The sequence below is a fragment of the Pseudorca crassidens genome, chromosome 2 (assembly GCF_039906515.1).
Source record: "Pseudorca crassidens isolate mPseCra1 chromosome 2, mPseCra1.hap1, whole genome shotgun sequence".
Lineage (NCBI taxonomy): Eukaryota > Metazoa > Chordata > Mammalia > Artiodactyla > Delphinidae > Pseudorca > Pseudorca crassidens.
Genome location: NC_090297.1, coordinates 148,120,159 through 148,137,367, shown reverse-complemented (window position 1 = coordinate 148,137,367; position 17,209 = coordinate 148,120,159). Strand labels below are relative to the sequence as shown.

General features: G+C 50.9%; 1 protein-coding gene and 1 long non-coding RNA gene across 5 annotated transcripts in view; one reads left to right on the top strand and one right to left on the bottom strand.

The window, feature by feature from the left end:
* The window catches only part of PLXNA2 (plexin A2), a 216,721-nt gene extending 211,406 nt beyond the window's left edge, over window positions 1-5,315 (bottom strand). For 2 of the 4 annotated variants that reach the window (XM_067729110.1, XM_067729106.1), the window contains exon 1: window positions 4,564-5,312. The gene's annotated coding sequence lies outside the window, so the exon portion shown is untranslated. Of the gene's footprint in view, window positions 1-4,563 lie in introns of all 4 variants that reach the window. The other 2 variants (XM_067729109.1, XM_067729108.1) reach the window with 2 other exon arrangements.
* LOC137219882 (uncharacterized) lies at window positions 5,184-15,447 on the top strand. Its single transcript, XR_010941298.1, has 4 exons — window positions 5,184-5,713; window positions 7,984-8,098; window positions 9,477-9,608; window positions 11,352-15,447. It is a non-coding gene; the product is annotated as an uncharacterized lncRNA (long non-coding RNA).
* The last annotated feature ends 1,762 nt before the right edge of the window (window positions 15,448-17,209 follow it).

Genomic DNA, 17,209 nt, shown 5'->3' with positions numbered 1-17,209 from the left:
CTAATATATCTTAACTATTTTTTTCTTCTTAAAAAAAAAAAAAAAAAACCCAAATAAGCACAAAAGCCAGTTTAGGGCCAAGCCTGGTTTTCACGAGTCCCCTCTAGTGGAGATAACCTGCTACTTCAGCTTCCCAATGCAGCCCAGAGGAGCCTCCCCTTAGGGCCTGGGAAGACCAGAAGAGCCCCTCAGGCCTGGACTGTTCCTTCCCACTTGCTTCCATGTCTGTTCTCAGCTCTTCTCGCCACATTTACACTGTCAGCCTTTCCGCCTTTATCTTCCTTTTCTGTCACCTTGCCTCTCTCCGCCTATCTGTGACTTTCTGCATCTTGACTTGGGTCTTGCCACGTATGCCTTCGCTCCTGTATCTTGGTCCGCATCTCTGGTCCGTCTGCTGGTTTTTTTTTTTTTTTTTTTCCCGAAGTTCAGGGCTCCAGGTCGGAGGAGCTGGAAATGCTTTGACAAGGCCTTGGAGAGAAAATGGCCTATCTCAGAGGCCCAAGGCAGGGACCCTCGCAGAAATCAGGCATTCCCGGAGAAGAGGGAACTTTGGCCAAAAGCCCCTCCTCGCCTCCATCCCCCAAGCAAACTTTGGCCTCGTGCGGTGATGTATAGGTTTGAAGCAGTCTATAAGCTGAGCTCAGAGCTCTGGCTCTGGAGTCCTGTGTGAGCCCAGCTCAGCCCGTCCATCCACTCTCCTCCCTAGTCTGCCTGTCTCCCCGTGGGACGTGCATGCTGTCAGGCAAACAACTGGCAAAGCCTGGGTGAAGGGACAGCTGGCAGGGTTTGGGAGGAGGATGCCGGTGCCAGGGGAGAGGGAGAGAAAAGGGGGAGTGGGGGCCAGGACTGAGCTGGGGGCCGAAGGGGAGAGGGGAGACATGGCGAATGTCCTGTGGCAGGGAGAGGTGGGCATGGGGATCACCCGCTGCTCCTCTGGGTTTCTGAGAGTATCCTTCCACGCAAGCAGGAGACAGGGCCAGGCCAGGGCAGGGGTTAATGGTTAACCAACTGTGGGAGCAGCAGCCTGTGCACTGCTGGGGCCTTTTCTTTCCTCTCTCCCCCATCCCTTCCCTCCTCTCCCTTTACACTTGCCCTGTAGGGACACTGCTCCCCAACAAAGAACTTTCTCGCCTCTATTTCTGCCCTTGAATCCCAGATGGAACAGTAGGGGTTCCATATGCCCAAAGGCCAGGAACAGGGCCCTGGAGAGCCTGAGGGCTAAGGCAGGGAGAAAGGGGGTGTCCTGTTCTTACCATGCATCCCTCCTGGCCCTTAGGACCAGCTGTTTGACACACACAGCCCATCCCCTCCCCGGGAAGAACTGCCTTTCTCTGTCTCCACAGGGCTCACCTTTAGAAATGACCAGACAAGGAGGGGACACACCCCCAGCCCTCATTTACTCTAATCAGGCATGAAATCTTTGTAACTAAGTGAAAAACACTGTTTCCCATAAGGGAATCAGTTCCATTCACTATTGTTGGAACAGAGCATCTGTGAAGGGGAGAAATATTCACTTATAATGAATTGATAACAGACTGGCCCTGGGTGAGGGTGGCAGTGCTGGGGGGAGGGGTGTGTGCACAGGCTGTAAAACTACGGCACCTCAAAGCCTGCTTCTGCCACTTTCCCTGTGGACAATCCTGACTTATCCGTAGTTAACAGACTGTAGTAACACAATGCTACGGTCTCTTTATGAGCAGAACGGGAGTGGGGTGGGGGCTTGGCTTGGAGTTCCTCGCCTCTCGCTGTGCCATGATGGACAGAGTATATTGGGTCCCAGTCTGTGTGTATGGAGACAGCTGTGTGGCAATGCAGGGAGACAGCTGGGGGGGGGGGTCGCTGCTGGAGATGGAAATCGTCTGCCCCCCCCGCCCCTCCCGCACCAAACCCCTTATCTTGGAGAGGCAGCCATAGCAAAGGAGGCAGGATAGAGACTATAAAACCCCCAAACAGTGACAGCTCCAGAGCCATAAATATTTCATGATACCTGAACAGGTGAGTTTAGGCTGCTGCCAGCTGCTGCCTTGTGTATTTAACTGTGTCACTGGTTTCCCATCCTGCTTGTGTGTTTCCTTGTAACATGCCCATGAAATAAAGATGAACAAAATCACCAGAAGTATTTGGAAATGGGAAAGGGGCCTGGTAGAGAAGTAGCTCTTCTTCGAAGGGTTTCTCTTTAACCTCATGTTAAGCACAGACTCCACTACAACAGATGGTGAACTTTTACCTCCATCACACCTGCAGCTTTGGATGATCAAAAGGTTGGAGAGGGAATGTTCCCTGGTGCTTTGGGGACAGGGGTAGGTATTCAGGGCAGCTGTGAAAGCAGGGCTACCAACCTTGTAATGACACGGTTGCTTTGGGGTGATGGACATGGGACACCACCATTTACTCATTTAGACTGGGGCTGAGAGGCCAACCAGCTCCCCTCTGGCCTGCTCCAGGCTATGAGGGACCCCGGTCCTGGTCCTTACATCCTGTCAAAGAGAAGGGCCAAGTGGAAACCCCTTGGCAGACTCGTGGTCCTGGGCAGAGGGGACCTGCCTGCGCTCCACCGCCTCGCACCCTGCTGCTCTGCAGCAGCATATCCACTGCACAAGCGCTCCAAACGTCATTTCCATTTAACTGCTTTGCAAGCCAATTTGCCCCATCCTAATGCAATTTGTTGAGGACAGTGAGGGAGCGGAGATGGCAGTCTGCACTGCCCTTCCTTTATCAGCGGGTCCCTGAAGAGGGTTGGCTAGAGGGCTGAGGGGAACCACTCTTTCAGGTAATGCTGGCAGTGAGGGCAGGTTCCGGGATGAGGAAGGGTTGGGCGTAAGCGGAGATGCCAGGTGGAAGAAGGGAAAAGCAAAACAACCTCGCTAGGGTATCTTGACAGATTGCTCTCAGTTTCCCTGGTTCCCTACCTTCCCACCTGACCCCCCACCCCACCTGCAGGCCAAGGAGGGGAGATCATAGGTAATTAATTCAAAAGGTGCTAGATGAGGGGAGGGGGAAATTAATGAATTCTTCTCTCCTCTTGCCAGGAGGTCAGAGGAGAGAGGGCTGCTAGCAGCTCCTGGAGTGTTCTGGGGTGTCTGCACAAAAGTTGTCCGTTTCAGTTAGGAATAGCTGAATTCCTCCAGCCAGGGCTATCTCTTCCCTGGGCTCTGATGCTCTGTTGAAGGCCCCAGAATCCAAAACCTGCCCAGAGGGGAGAGTGAAGTTTCAAGGTCTGGGAAAGAAGCCCAGAAGGACAGGAGCCTGCTATTGTGTGGGGACTGGTGTGCGGGGGAACTGAATCTGACTCCCAGCTCCCAGGACGTCCAGCCCTGCCCAGCCCAGATACTCATCTTGATCTGATGCTCATGAACCCCGTCCACTGTGCTCATGGATAGGGGATGAATGGCTCCCCAAATTTCTGTAGTTTCCTCCAAGCTACTGGGTCCCCAAGCCACTGCCTCAAGCTGGTCCTGTCTTATGTCCCTTGTATAGCCACTACTAGGATTGCCACTGTTACCCTAGGATCTTAGAACCCTACAGGAGACCTGATCATATTTCCATTGCCCACTTCATGGGGCTCTCATTTCTAGAGACAACTGACTTTGAACCCCAAGTCTTTTACTTCCACCTCCCCCAGTATCTCTATCCCTCCGAGCTGAGTTTGAGTAGGTAGCTCCTTCTAGGGCAAAGGTCATGCCAAACAGGTGGACATTCGTCAGGGAACTGGGATGGCAGTTTCCGGATGACTTTCTCTCTTTGGCCATCAAGACCATGATGAACATATTTACAGAGACTACCTGTGGGATGGATAAAAAGGGCCAGAATTTTCTAAGATCCCTACATCACTTGTGGGATGGGGCAAGAAGAAGCCCAAGAAAGAAAATATTCTAAAAGGGCTTATAAGGAGCCTCTCGGACCCTGGATAAGCTCGTCCTTCAACACCCAACCCTCTCCTGAGGCTCAGACCAGGGGATCGTGCTTATGGGTGCTTCACCACGAGGGCGCACAGAAGGGGGCATGGGGCACTTATCCCATTCGGTGCCTTGGTGTCGTTCCCTGAGCCTCTGGAAGCCGCGCATATGAGGCATTCCCCTTTGATTCCCAAGTCCCCTGCTCCGAAGGAACAGCCAGCGGCCTCCAGGGACTCCGGCACCAGAGTGAACGTCCCCAAATTGAGCGCCGGCCACAGTGGCCCAGGCCCTCCTGCCGGTGCAGTGCCTCAGAGGCCCGCTTTGGGCTGCAGCTCTCGGGACAGTCCCGCCGCCCCCGCGCTCCCCGAGCCTCAGCTTGCAGGCAGGTGCGCGGTGGAAGCACGCCGTGGAGCGCCGCCCGCCAGCAGCCCAGCGGGGAAGCGGGGCTCCGGCGGGGAAGCCTGGGCTGGAGGCGGCGGCAGGGAGTCAGCCGGCACACGCGCGCGCGCCGCGCTCCGGCCCGCGAAAGTGGCCGACCCCGCGCGGGGACTCGCCGGCCGCAGCCGAGCCCAGGCGTTCGGGGCCGGGACGCCGCGGAGGAGGGCGCGGGGGGAGCCGCGGGGGGGGCGAGCGCGCTTCGGGGGACGGGGCGGAGGGCGCCGCTTACCCAGCTCGGAGACGTCGGTCTGTCCTTCCGTCCCCGATCCGGCCGCTTCGGCCGCCGGCTGCCGAGGCCGGCGCGCTGCCCCTCTCGCTGCCAGCAGCTCGCGATCACGGGAACGACCAAATCCACATGGAGTCCAGATTCATTAAAATCCACGTCAAGCCCCCAGCCACTTATCTGTATTCCTGAAGTGGCCCCTCGATCTCCTGTCCGCGCGCCGCTCCGTCCTCCGCCGCCCCGTAACAGCCCTGCCGGGCTCTGACGCCGGCTCGCTGGGGGAACCGGGAGGCGCCGAGGGGGCGTGGGGTGGGTGGCTGGCGGTGTCTCTCCTTGGGAAGCGGCAGAGCCCCGGCTGTCTTCAGATTTTTCCAGCGCGACTTTCCGGGCTCCTCTGACATCAGCAATCGCGGCGCTTCCTTCCCTTCTTGCTCCCGGGTTCATTCACAGTCCCATTTCCTCCGGGAACCTGGCTCTCCAGATCTATTTCGAGGTTCGCTTCGCTCGCTCCGGCGCCCGCGCTCCACACCGCTCCCGAGCTCGCGGGGTCTCTCTCTGGATCGCCTGCCCTCTCGGCTGAAAAATTCCCAGCAACTGCGCTCAGCCGCCCTCCCGCTCCAGTCTGGCGCGGACGCTCCGCCCGGCAGCTCCGGCTCCCGCGGTGGTGGCTGCGGCGGAGCCCTGAGAGCCGGCCTCCCTATATTACCATGCAGCTCATTATCATAGAGGCCGCGCGCGTTAACCCCCTCCCTGCCGGCCGCTCCCGCCCGGGCTGGGGCCGCGCCCGCCACTGGCACAGCGCGCCGCAGCCAGCCCCCTGTCCCCTCCCCCGCCCGCCCGGTCTTCCTCCTCCGCCAGCTGTCAACAAAGGAGAATCAGGTTGGGCATCGGGAGGCCGCTCCGCTGCCTCCCTGTGCGCGGCTCAGCCCGGACCCACCCGCCACCTTAAGTGGCAAAGGGGGCAACGCAAATCCTGCTGGGGCCTGGGGATTTGGGTGGAGGCCTGAAGAGCCCGGCCGGCTGAACCCCCGGTGCGGGGAGCTCAGGACGCCGGCAGAGTGGGAGAGGTCAGTGGGGACGTGGGCTCCCCCTCCCTGAGCATCACCTGTCACCGCGCACATCCTGCACATCTCTCTCTTCGTCTTTAATCTGAGGGGTGAGTGGGGAAGAACCGGCCTTGGCTGATGAGGTTAAGAAGGGGCTCTCAGAATTTACCCGAGCAAATTTCCTCTGCTTGTGAATCTCAAAAAGCCAAGCTGTCAAATGAGGTTTGAAGTTGTTGTTATTAATTATAATTTTTATAATGCGAAGATGAGCCTTGCTCTGAGTCGCAAGCTTCCAGCTCTGTGAGGGATCCTGGGCATCTGGCAAGCGGGGGAGGCGGGGACCAGTGGGGAGCTTTCTATATCCAGACCTAGGGGGCCTATCTGGCAGGGGAATCAGAGAGACGGCGGTAAAAAAAACTTATTTTAATAGCCTAAGGTAAGAGGTGCCTGGATTCTGAATGGAAATGCCTCGGTGTCTTTATGACCAGTACTTCCATGTCCTATAGAATCTCAGTATCCCCGTAGACTCTGGACGCGGCTTTGAGAAACAGGCCTGCAAGCTAGATCCCAGCGAGTTCGCAGGATCTGCGCAGTCCCTGCTCCCGATTAGGGCACAGGCGAGTTTACTCAAAACGTCCAAGTATTCTGATGAGCTCCCTCTACTGCCCTCTCGTGGCCACAGTCCTCAGTGGTATAAATAGAAAGAAAGAAAAAAAACCACTCCGGAAACCCTAAAGGGAGTCGCAGGGAATTCTCAGAGCAGCAGGGGCCTTTAAAAAAAAAAAAAAAAGGGAAAATAAATGAAGACTCACCAGTTGTCTTGCACAATCACCCATTCAATACAGTATTGGGGGGAAATGTAAGATTTACTTCAGTCACAGAAATTAGCTAATTCTTCAAAAGTTCCTTCCTCATTGTTAATCAGCTGACATTTGTCTTACTGTGACTTTCACTGGTTATTCCTTGTTGTGCCCTGTGCAGCCACAAAGAATCTAAGCTGTCTTTCCTGATCCATACCTACTCTTTTCTTTGAACTTCTTTAGCATTTATCGTTGGCACCCCTCCAGGCAATTATCAAAAGTTACCCTATATTATTATTTATTTCTCTTTATAAGTTGATCTTGTCTCTTCATCTAGACAGTCTTGTCTACCATCCTATCTTTGGTTAAACCGAATATAAACCACAATTTATTAAGGAATATAATTTGAAGAAGATGGTAGAAGATTTTGGAACATTTCTCTTATTTGTTTGATACATGGAACATTGATCTGGTCAGCTCCACCCAGGACAGGCAGTGGTAGGGTTGGAAATACCTAACCGATAAAGCTTGAAGCTGAAAATTAGGACCTTCTGGTTCTCAATCAAGTGCTGCGTGACCCTGGAAGAGGTTACATCTCTTCCCTTTGCCACAATTTAATCATATCTCGGGACTATTTTAATACAATACCATTTAAATAATTTTCTAATACTACCTCCCTACATGTGGTTCAGAAATCAACCCTAGAACGAAGAGCAAGGAAGGTAAAATTAAACAGACTCCTCTACTCACCACATCCTTCAACCCAGCCTCCCTTCCCCTTTTCAAATAAATAGTGAAGAGAAAGAGAGGGAGGGAGAGAGAGAGAAGACAGGTAGGAGAACATGTTGCAGGCATGACACAATGTCACCCAGTTTGTACATTGCCACTGAACTCAGGCCTGAGGTCTGAGTCCTGTGAGATTATGGGGGTTCCTGCGGTCAGCATGACAATGTCAAGAACACTACCAGGTCTCCCGGGAGGCACCCTGTTAAGTACCCTTAACATCTCTGGGCCTCGGTTTGTCCATCTTCAAAATGGGGATTCCTACCTTCAATCTTCAGAGAGTTGTGGGAGTTAAAATAGAAATATGTAGAAATGTTAGAAGAATTAATAGTGTCATTAAAATGGAAAGATTTGTTCATATTTTTAGTCCAAATAGGCTAAAACAAATATGGATCTTATTAGTCACGCACATAATTATAACAATATATCTTGGGAATAAAAAAAGAACAACTCAGTTTCATGGTGTGTGTTTAGATATAACATCCTCTGAGGCAATGGCAATATACATGAGCCTTTGATCTTCAAAGGTGCTCTAATAACCACATCTTTTTGATCACTGGGTATCCATTCATTCATTCATTCCACAAATATTATTTATTAAGAGCAACTTTATTCGATTTTTTAAAAATGGAATTGTACATAGTACATGATTATCTCTTCCACACGTATTTTTAGAGAAATTATGCTAATAATCATGCTAATAGGCTCTATGCCCTCAGACCTGTCTATGTCTTTCTGGGACCTGAGTTTTCTGGTATCTAGCTGGTCTTTGATGTCTTCTTTTGCATCCTGTCCAGCTGATAGCAGACGCATGGCCCCTGGGGACACATCAAGACTCTGCCAGTGCCTTGAAGTTCATCCTCATTTCCATCAGGGGGAATGGTCACAGCCCAGCACCGTTCTGCACACGTGGTGGGTGTTTAATAAATGTTTATCAAATGGATGGATGGATGGATGGATGGATGGGGAGATGTTTGTCTTATGCCAAATCCTCATCTTTGGAAAACTGTAGCAAGCTCAATAGGGATCTCGTCCATCCCAACCCACCCACCTCTGAAGTCATGGTACTCCTGGAACCTCACCCCTGCAAAGTCATCTGTGGCTGCTGCATTGTCATCCTGAGCCCCAGGCCCCCTCTTTGCTTGTAACTAGATGGGTAACGTGGGGAAGAGGATAAGAAAAGCAGAAGAGAACAGGGCCATGGCACACTCTGGAATGGAGCTGAATTTTTCCCGGGAGAAATAAGTATTTCTCCTGCAGAGGCAGGTCTGGCCGAGCAGATGTCCTCAGGCCTGAGGAAGCCTGAGACTCTGGGGAGAATAGGCCCAAATGGGCACCCAGCCGACCCCCAGGGGAAGTCCTCTCTCTGTCACAGCAGCAGCTCCAGCTCCACAAATAGATGCCAGTACAGTAGCTCCTTGGATCATGGGAGGTATTTTTGGTGCTGGAAGGCAGCCACACTTTGTCAGGCTTTCAGCATTAATTCTGCTCCCTTTCAGAGGTTGGGAGGGTGGCAAGCCAGCAGTGTTTAGCATGGGGATGCTGCCTGCGAGTGTGCTCGAGCATACATTTAGGGTGCCTTGAGTGGCATGGGGGCTGGGCTGGGGGCTGTGTGCCTGGAGCTGTGGGCAGGTGGCCAGCGTCAGTGGGTGATCTTTGGGTGGTGTGCGGTTGTTACCAGCCTTGCATCTAGCTCCCGAAGCTGAGACCACTGATCTACTTCTGCTCTCAGAGGCACGTCCTCTTTCATTTGCCCTGACCCCTAGCCTTCCACATTTCAAGGCAGGGCCGCCTTCCCCCGTGGGTGGGCCCTTCCGTCTCTCATCCCCTGCCTCACCTTTACCCAGCAGATGCGACCAGGCAGGCACAGTGTAGAAACAGCAGCCTCCTTCCCCCACCCACATGGAGGGAAACAAAGGGATTGGTCTGACGGTCCAGCCCTGAGTGTGTGGGCCAAGCCCCATGAAAGGAGGGAGGGATGACTGGGTTGCCAGAGGGCGGGCCTCTGGCTGGGCGGTGGGGACAGCGGTCCAGGACACAGCCGCAGGGCACCTGCTCCAGGATTCTCAGCCCCATACATACAGATGTCACCCTCGTCTCTCCTCCCCTCTCATCCCTTCACAAAACCCACGTTCCTGTGTACTGTAAACAGTACAAGCCTGTTAAGACTCCAAATCAAACAAGGTGGGATTTCGCTCCTTTCTCACTAGACCTCCCACAAGTGGAGCTTCTGTGCCTCTATCCCTCGCCCTCTTTCCCTAACCCTCCCTCCCTCTCTCCATCCATCTAGAATGTTGCTCTGGGAGGAGAATATTCTCTGGGAGGGTCAGCCAACTACAGCCCTAAACTTATGTGAACAGGTCTCTGGAACCATCTAAAGACTCCTGCGTGTCCCGGGTGAGAAGGCTGCAGGATGCAGGAGGTGAGTGTGGACCACCGGGCTTCAGGTGTGAAATGTGAGGACTGGGTGAAGGTCTCAGTTCGGGGACATGACTCTTGCTGCTGCTCTGTGCCTGGCACTGAAGGTCTGAGAAAGGGCCTTCCTCCCTTATTTTTTCTAAGAGATTCCAAAAAAGGAAACACGCTACCCATTAGGTCATGTAATCCCTGGCTATGCCTCTCAGTGCCTCCATTTCCTCATCTGTGAAGTGGAAATAATACCCCTGGTTCCCGCATACGCTGCTTCACAAGAATCAAACAAGAGACTGGCTGTGAATCGGAAATCATGACATATTTGTATAATGGGGATGTTGTCTTAAGGTTCCAGAAGTTCCTTCCAAAGCCAAACCTTCTTCTTGACTCAGCAGTTCATTCTCTTGTTCGGTTTTTTTTTTTTTTTTTTTTGTGGTACGCGGGTCTCTCACTGCTGTGACCTCTCCCGTGGTGGAGCACAGGCTCCGGACGTGCAGGCTCAGCGGCCATGGCTCACGGGCCCAGCCACTCCGCGGCATGTGGGATCTTCCGGGACCGGGGCACAAACCCATGTACCCTGCATCGGCAGGCGGACTCTCAACCACTGTGCCACCAGGGAAGCCCTCTTGTTCGGTTTTTGAGGGAATCAGCTGGGTTCCTAAGAGATACCCCTCTGCTTATTGGGTGGCTGCATTGTCTCCCCATCACTTTGGGGTCCCTCCACCTCTCCCACGCCTCCACTGGAAAGTGCTGCAGACCAAAAGATTCTGCCTAGTTACCTTCGACGTGGAACCACAGGGAACACCCAGGCTGGAGCTGACCCTAACGGCTTGGCAGTCCCCATAAGCCCGCTCTTCCCAGGCAGGCAGAGAGGAGCTGAGATGCCTGGGGGAACACCCTCAATTGTACGGGAATCAGAATGGCACGGACTCTCACTGCCTGAGATGCATTATGAAGATGCACTTTTGAGGTCCTTCTCTGCTCAGCAGGCCTCACCAGACACACGCTGCCCTCCCTGGCTCTGATGGCCCAGCCTGATTCAGATGACTGTGCTCTCAGAGCTCTAGCTGGAGCTGGGCTGCCCAGCTTTCCGAGGATGCAGTGTCTCATGGTGCAGGCACAGCCAGGGCCTTCTGGAGCGGGAGTAAGACAGACTGGAGGAAGCCAGTACAGTTTGTTCCTTCAAGATCAGAACCTATAGGAAGCACCCACTTTCATCATATAGTGGTAAGTGCTAACATGCATTGGGTGCTCACCCTGCTTCCGTCACAGTGCTTGGCAGTGTGCCCACATGATGCTGAATCTTCACAAGTCCAGTCTTAGTAGGTATTATCACCCATTTTACAGATGCGGAAACTGATGATCAGAGAGTCAAGCCACTGGTCCCAAGGTCACCCAGGTAGTATGTGGCATAGTCAAAATTTGAACGTAGGCATATCTGACATTCATTTTCTCCAGTTTTGTCCTCTTCTGAGGAGGAAAAAGTGGTGAAAGTGTGGGAGTCCATTCTACACATGGCAGGACACGGGGGGCACCGAGCCTCATCCCTCTTCTTAGCACTGAACCGGCAGTGACCCTGAGCTCCTACAGACTCATCACAAGTCCTGCAAAGCGTTGCTCAGCATTGCTGAGCTTCAGTTCTACTGAAGGTCAGGAGCTTCATTTTCTCTTACAAAGGAGAGCATGTTGCAATTGTTATCATGATTATTATAAACAATCATACTAATGAGCTCAATTCTCCTCTGCTTTGCAGGGTGTGTGTGTTTAACAGCAAGACTTGGCCCAGAGGAAAGAAGTGGCCAACACATGCAGATCTCCACCAGCTCATGTCACCTCTGCCCTGCACAACAGCACATGCATGGCCGCGCCTGCCTTCCAAAATAATGGGATAATGGGTGCAACGTGCGTCACCCACCCCTTAGAGAGAGCACGCCAGTCGGTCTTTGTGGAATCCACGGGGAGCAGGGCAAGCAGACACCGGTGTCTGCCTTCTCCTGGATTGCATCTGTACCCTACAAACCCCCAACAGAATTGAATTTACATCTCCTCCTAATTAGGGGAGAAAGGAAGACAAGAATGATAGTAGAAGAATTTCTTCCTACCTCTGACTGCAAGCTCTTCAGGGACAGGACATTAAGCTCTCCCTCTGTCTGCTCCCACCCTTCTCTCTCCTGACTGATACCTGGAGTACCTAACACAGTGCCAGCCCCTCCCTGGGACCGGAGCCGGTGTGTGATGAGAGTGATGAAGCGGGGCTGGTTGGAAAAGCTAGACCGCGCCAGGACGCTTGTCTCCGGTGTGCTGGTCTGCTGTGAGGCAGTGCAGAGCAGTGGCTGGGGGGGTGGGTAGTCTGGGATGCCTCAAGCCAGACGCGTGGGAGCTGGTCCAGGGCCCGTTGGGGGTGGAGGGATTGGGCGTTGCCCGGAGGAGGCTGGTAGGGAGTAAAGTTCGTTGCCCACACTGCTTAAATAAATCAAATGTCCTGGCACGCAGATGCAAGCGCCAGTGCCTGCTTCAGTGCTGTAAGTTTAGAGCAGGGTATGAACTACTAGGGTCTAAATAGAAAAAGTCAGAAACGGCGTAAGTCTTGGCAGACAGGAATCAACGGCGTCATCACCAACATCATGAAACAGTTAATAATCACCAGGAAAAAAAAAGACTTAAATGTTGTTTCCTATATTCTGAGTTTTGAATTGCTAGAAAGTAAGATCCACACATTTCCCTCATAGTCAGTTTAAGGTTAAGTTCATTTTTATTCCTTTTGTGAAATACACTCTTGCGGGTTATTCTGGGTGGTGTATGAGATGGAAAGGAAGATCGAGAACAAAAGTAATTCTGTTCCTGTCCTTCTCTTCTGACTCTCCTCCTCTTTCTCTCTGGGGTCACAGCACTGATTTTTGTGTATTTGTGGGTTTTTTTTTTCCTCGTATGGCTTCTATTCACTCAGAATCAGTATTTGAATGGCAAGACTATTATTTCCATAATAAAACAGAGGTTGGACCCCCTCCCCCTTGGGTGACAGGCGACCTGGATTCTAACCCTGCCTCTGCTCTTTCCTGGCCTCCCACAAGTCCTCTCCCTCCTTTTGGTCCTGGTTTTTGCATCTGTAAGAAGCAGGAATCAGGCTCCACGCTCCCCTCTCTCCCCCCGCACTGCCGCCCTGTCCTGTCATCACTCCGACTCTCTCCTTGGAGAATGGAGCGAGGACATTGGACCCTAAGAAGCCTTCTTGTAATAGCTAAGGAAGCCCAGTGCCTAAGACATCACCGAGGGTGTATGCTACAGGGACACAGTTGAGAAAAAGGATCTTGCCTTTGGATTGTCTCGAGGTGGATGATTTTTCTCTCTCTGCCTGCCTTGATAAACTCTTCTGTTCACGATGCTGGCTGTTATGAATCTGAGTCATGGGTGGCTCCAGCCCCTCTGATCCATTCGGCTGATAATATTTCCTGACGTTTCCAAGGCCAAGAGTATGGGATGATCGGGTATCGTAGATTTACTTTACCTCCTCTCCTCTTCCCCCACCCACCTTGCTCTCCAGCCCCCTCTCCTCCTTGTGGAATTCCTATCTTGTGTCGTTCCGCAACATCCTGGGATGACAGCAAATCCCATCCCTGGCTACCACCCAGGCCTCCCGGAGAAGCTGGAGAGACCAAAGCCTTCTGTGGTCTCTTGGGGACATCGCCCCCCCTGGTGGAATGACGGGGAACTTCCCTGGCTTGGGAAAAGCTGGGCAGCCTGGCAGCCTTACCTCTGCTCCACAGTTTTCCGTGTGGCTAATAATTATTACCCTGTGTTAATCATGACAGTGGAAGAATTGCAGGCCATTATTTTGAAATGATAGGCTCCAGTCAATGACTACTTATGACAGCAAAGGGGAAACATCAGCTCCGGGGAGCCCCCAGGTAAATGGGGAGTTGAATGAAAGATCAGGAATAATGGAACATGTATTTAGTTCCATTTTCTTCCCTAAAAGGGCCCTGTCAGAGTAATTTCCCCTTCCGTGCATTATACCTCGCCATTATTTACAGTATCTTCTTGGGAGAATAAAGCAACACCGGCCCCCTCCTTCTGATCTCCCCTTGCCTGCCTGGCCCTCCCCCTCTCAGCCCCACATCAATTGTGTCTCTTTCTGGAGTTTGGCAAACACAGCGACTTCTTCCTGCTGTGCTTTCAGTGGAGCTGAAATGAATGTGGCTCTGGTTATTTTTTTTCCCCCTTAATCATTCTTTTTCTTTTTTTGCTGGAGAGCATTTTCATGAAGCACAATCACAGAGGAACAGAATGTCCTGATGTTTGGGTGAACAGCATGCATTGCTTTGCTTTTTCCTTCCCTTGAATAAAAATAACACCCCATAACCGTAGCATCAGAGGACTTACAGGCCGTCTTTCAAGGTTCTCCATAACCTTGCCCTACCCTCTATGCTCAGTCTTATTTCTAATAACCCCTGTCCACCCACCCAGGCATACTGGTTCCCTCTGGGTTCCTTGAAATTGCTAAGCTCGTTTTCTCCCCGCACTTCTGCCCATGTTCTTCCAGCTGTCTAGAATGTATTGTTCCCCTTCCTAACTTCCCAGAGCCTGAACAATCTTTAAGACCTTCTCAAGACCTTTTTCTAAAAGGTCTTTTAAAATATATCTTTTTAAATATATCTTTTTAAATATATCTTTAAATATATCTTTTCCAACCTATGCTAAGGGCACTTTATGCCCACAAAAGGTTAATAATTTGTAAACTTGTTTCTATTCATTGTGAGCTTGGCCTAGAGAAGTCCCTGGGTGCGTGTTTGCTGAATTACTTTCACTAGTGGTTTTTGCCATTTATACCCATTTCACAGAGGGTAAATGTAAAGATGTTCAGAAAGCTTAAGTCACTTGTAGATCACATGTCCAGTTACATGGCAGAGAAGACACTGGAACCTGGTTGTTTTCATTTCAAGCCCAGCGTCCTTTCCATTTTGCTATGCTACGTTCCTGTTGCAATCTCCTCTAACCTCTCCTGTTACTCGCCAGTGTGCTTAACTTCAGAGCTTCATATTTTTCATCAGATTGCAAAGTCCTGGTGGGCAGGGGCCAGACTTTCTCTTGTACCTTACCTTGGAAGTGGAAGTTCCTGATCAATCTCCTGTAACCACTTCACCTCGACTTTTCTCCAGTCTGTCAAAACTGGCTAAATAAACATCGCGGAGCCAAACTTTGGAAGGCCTTGGTTCCGATGCCGGAATATTCTGTGGACCTGGATTGGCAAACACCTGTGATCTGTGCTCCTCTGTCCAGCCCCGCTCCACTGATCTGGGTCTCTCTTTCCTACATGGGACATGATGACACAAGGAATGTCAGGAGGCCGAACAATTCCTCCTTTGTGACATTAGAGATGCCTTCAGATTCACTACTACTGGTTCTACCAGCAGGGACAGTCCTCTCTACCCTGTTGACTGATGAGCTTAGAAGAGACCCTTTGACGGAAGAACATGACAAATGGCTCTGCAGTTTCCGTAGCCGCCTCAGCCCAGAACCTGTGTGACTCACCTCTGTGCTTTTGAGGAGCTTCAAAGTCAAACGAATGCTTACTTCTCTTAATGCAATAATATTTAACAGTTACTGTTAATAATTAATGTAATAATGTGTACAGCAAGTCACCATTGGCAAAGTTTTCAAGTACATTAGAAGCAGGTGGACATATACTAGAAAGATGGTGGGGTTCAACTACAGTTGCTCAGAGCATAGACTTCAGAGTGGGCTTTGTTCCCAGCTCTGCCACTGATTCCTCTGTGGTCTTAGCAAAGTTACTTAACCTCTTGCTAATTTCAATCCCCTCAATGGTAAAACAGGAAAAGAATGTGGACATCATAGAGTTGTTATAAGAATTAAATGAGTCTTGTAAACCGCAGTGTCTGGCTCAAGAAAAGCTGCTACCTACAGGGCAGTTACTCCGTATCAGCCCCTGTCACTAATGGGCAGTGTGGACTTGGGGAAGTCAGGTAGCCTCATTTTCCTCCTCTGTAGGGTGAGAAGCATTGGATCCTGATACATTTCAGCCTTCAGAACAACACAGAAAGATAGGAAGGAAGTCAAGCAACGTCCCTGTTTTCCAACGAGGCAACTGAGGTTTAGGAGATCAAATGCTTTGTCCAAGGGGTGTAGCTGATAAATGGAAAAGCTGGGATGAAAGCAAGGTCTCTGAGTCTAGCTCTGTGCACTGTTCACGGAGATGCATGGGCTCCCCTAAGAGTCTCTGGGAGATACTTTGTCCTTTGAGCATATACCATCTTTACTTTTGGCCATGGTCTCCCTAGAGGAGGACACTAACGTCTGCCTCTAAGAACTCTGGCATTGCTTTGGAACCATCTGTCCCAAGTAACTCAGTTTAGGTTAGGAGATCACAGTGACCTTGAGACTGAGCCCACTATGCTTTGTCTCCCCTTCTTCTCCTCCCCCCAGTGCCTGGGGAGATTCTGCCTCTAATGGCATTATTTTGTGCTGGCTGCAATGTTGATTGGATTATCTTAATTGTTTGGGATTAAACGTGCTCCTGAGTCAGGAATCACTCTTGACAGCCCTAGGGTCTGGTTCCTGTCCCCAAGAGCCAGCATGAAGTATGCAGCTGTTATTCATGTGAGGGGCAGGGAGAGAGCGCATGTGTGAGAGAATTTCACAGTACAAGGAAGTCCAACCCTTTCTTGAGGAAACGGGAGGCTAAGTGAGGCCCTCTTGACAGGATCTACAATGGCTTTCACATTTCCTTCCTTCTCATTTATAGCCATGCTTCCTTCTTTCTCAGGATAGAACTATTTGGAAATCAGTTCAGAGAGATGCTTCTGTATAAATTCCCAACAATGAAAACCCCACAAAATTAGGTCTATGGCCTATTGCAGCTGGAAGAGACCCTCCAGGCTATTTAGTCTTATCCTGTATGAGTTTCCTAAGGCTGCCATAACAAAGGACCACAAACTGGATGGTTTAAAACAACAATTTATCCTCTCACTGTGGCTGGAGTCCAGAAGTTGGAAATCAAGGTGTCAACAGGGTCATGGCTCCCTCTGAAGCCTCTAGGGAAGAATCCTTCCTTGCCTCTTCTAGCTTCTGGTTTCTGTCCACAGTCCTTGGCATTCTTTAGTTTGTAGCTACATCACTCCGCTTTATGCCTCAGTCTTCACACGGCCGTCTTCCCTCTCCGTGTGTGTGTTCGTATGGCCTTCTTAAAGGACACCAGTCATTGGACTTGGGCCTACCCTAATCCAGTATGACTTTGTCTTAACTTGAATACATCTGCAAAGACCTTATTTCTAAATAAGGTCACATTTAGAGGTACTAGGGGTTAGGACTTGAACATATCTTTTTGGGAGACACAATTAAATGCCACTACTCCCTCTATAAAAATATCTCCTACATCAACTCAGTAAGTGGTCATTCTTTATCTCTTTGTATACATCCAATGATAAGGCATTTACCACCTTATAACTTTAAAGAGGGCTAGAATATATCACTAATACTCTTGGTACCTGTTACAGTTTTACAGTACTTTTACCCTGGAAGATTCTTAAATTCTAGTCTAAATTTTCCTTTTGAACTTTAATCCAGTGAAAACAATGATTTTTCCAAAAACCTTGG